The sequence below is a fragment of the Malus sylvestris genome, chromosome 15 (genome assembly GCF_916048215.2).
Source record: "Malus sylvestris chromosome 15, drMalSylv7.2, whole genome shotgun sequence".
Taxonomy (NCBI): Eukaryota; Viridiplantae; Streptophyta; class Magnoliopsida; order Rosales; family Rosaceae; genus Malus; species Malus sylvestris.
Window position 1 is genome coordinate 35,511,626 of NC_062274.1, and position 2,997 is coordinate 35,514,622.

Consider the following 2,997-nt stretch of genomic DNA (forward strand, 5'->3'; position numbering starts at 1 on the left):
AGAAGTACCCGACATCACCTCCATAGTAGCAACGGAGGACTTATTCGTATGTTGACGGTATTTAAAGTAGCAATAAGCTCTACCATCATGCGAGAAGAGCTGGGGGCCCGACTACCTGTATTCTACAGTTCAAAAGCTCTTCTCGATGCTATTAAAAATTCAAAAGCTAACTTTGGCGATAGTTGTTGTAACCCAAAAGCTTAAGTTTTACTTTCAAATGCACGCAGTCATCATCATGATGCATTATTCCGCCGAATCCAAACCTACGACAATAAAGGCATAGACCTTGGCAAATGCAAAGTTTTCTGACGAACACAACAACTCGGCCCAAAAGACACGCCAATGGCAGACAAACACTAGAAGGAACACTCAGAAGCAAGTTTTGTCCTCGTCGCCCCAGAAGATTCAACTCTAGAGTGGCCTAATACCGGAAGTTGAGCATCTCCTGCTACATGTAACATGGCCCCAGCTCCACAGCTCCCTACCGCGCCTTCAAGCCTAGCCTTGACAACGCAACAGAATGGCCCAAACGGCGCCCCGAAGGCAGCTGAGCACACTTTAGCCACACTTGCTCCCTCAATGGAGATTTCTGGCGTTTGCATGTCGATGGCGCATCCAACTACAAAAGCTCATGAGCAGCCGTGGTTCTTACCACCCTAGACGTTTCAATGCTTGAGCAGGCGATCACTCTAAGCTTCAAAGCATCTAACAACGAAGCAGAGTACGAAGCCCTACTAGCAGGCCTTCGAATGACAAAAGACTTGGCGGTGAAAAGCTTTCAATTTATTCTGATTCCCAGCTAATCACCAGCCAGACTACTGGGGGCAAAGGCATGACGATCGTGGCAACCGACTACTTCACCAAATAGGTAGAAGCAAAGCCCATGATGACCACGATTCAGACAGACATAGAGCGTTTCATATGGAGGAACATCATTTGTCAATATGGCATCCTTTAATCCATTGTCACCGACAATGGCCCGCAATTCATGGGCAAAGATTTGGTGAAGTTCTTCCAAAAATATGGCATCAAGCAGCACATGTCTATGCCAAGATATTCTCAAGGCAATAGGCGGGCCAAAGTATCCACCAAGATGATCCTCGACTGTCACAAGAAATCCCCCACCAGTAAGAAAAGAAAATGGCCAGATGAACTCCCTAGATGTCTATGGGCATATCGCACCACCAAAAGACGAGCAACCGAAATGAGATGGCCACAAGCTTAAATCTGGCAGAGGAGAAGTGCGAGTAGACTTCACTCACATCGCAGCTTACCAGCAGCAATTCCAGCCCAGAGATCTAGTCCTAAGAAAAGTGATAGGATTTTTACTACTCATGTGAACGGGCTTAAATCTCCTATTTTACTTGCAAGAATCACAAGGTTGTTGTAGTATAAACGAATTTTGCAAGGTCATCTCCACAGGGATTATTAAATAATTCGAACTAATCAGATTCCATTTAATTATTGTAAAGTAGAAATTGAAGTGATTGATTTTAAAACCTAATTAAAATAAAAACGAAATTAATGAATTAAAATAAACAATCTGCAATATTAGAGCTAGAGAGAAAAAAACAGTTTTGAGAAAATCAAATTAAGAAAGCACTAGGGTTCCACCATCACCTAGCAATCCTATGAATTTTTACCAATTACTTATGATCTACACATGCCACTTTGAAGGTTAGATTTTCCTAATTCATATTCTACTTGGAACCTCCAACATAAAACGTATATCTAACATGCAACCCGTCCGGACGTTCGGATCAAATCTAAACATGAAAGACTCATTATGCTATATGAAAATCCTTTGAAAAACCATGCAATCCTTAAGACGTGATATTCATCCTAAGAGAAATTACAATTATTAATCACAAGAAGCCAGCGTCAATTTCAGGGAACCTTCCGACCAAAATTGCATCAAATTACTTTTCTAAAGATCTTAATGGTGATCAGGCATTAAGACAATTAGATAGTTTTTATCCCGGTGATTAACAATTCAAAATATGCATGCAATCAATCATAAGCAATTAAATAAAAATCACATATTCATGCTAAGGCTCAAGGCTTCGCCCTAGCAAAAGAAATTAGTTCCGCATATTCATAATTGAAATCATAGAAAATATTCTTAAGAAAAGGATTGAAAACACATTCAAGTAGAAAATCTTCAAAACCCTAGCACCTCTCTCTGTCTCCAATATTGCATAAAAATAAAGCGTACTCCAGAACTGTAGACGGCTAGACAATATATTTGCCAAGCCACCACCCAAACCCTAGGAAACATAACCCTAAATTAAATAATAAAATTCGTCTAAAATCTGAACAGCCACGTTTTGGCCCATAAGCTGCTCCAAAACTGGCCCAATATAGCTGGATATAATGTTTGGAATATTCTGAACACTTTTCCAGAAGGCCACGAACCTATCCGAGGTCATCTTGGGCTCCAAAAACGCAATTTAAGCCCAAAAACGTCATTTTCCAGCACTGCGCACTGCTTCTTTATTTCATCGCCAGAAAATAACCGCTTGGTGGAAAAATCCCAAATTTTGATACGATCAAGCTAAGTGACTCACGAACGTCCTCCAACTGGAATTACTCCAAAATTCGTCCATTTGGTCCTGTTTTGCTCCAGAGGAAGTCGAAAGTCCTATATTGAAAATACAATTCAAAGTATCAAAATTCTTCCAATATATTAACCAAAATATACTAAGATTAGGGTAAAATATATAATATAAAATCTACTCATCAAAAAGCCTTCATCATTGCCCATAGAGAAGGTCCGTACAAAATCAGCAGAGTAGGCGGCAAGAGTAATTACACCCTCGCCACCATGAAACGATAAAATGATCGAAAAGTAGTGGAGCGCCTACAACCTGAAGAAGTACCATGTGTGACCTCCCACTACATCAAAGCCCAAAGACTCAAAAAGCTCGACGGGCACCACCTCACAAGCTGAGGACTATCCAGTTGTTATGCAATTCCTACCTTACAGCTAAGTTCTCG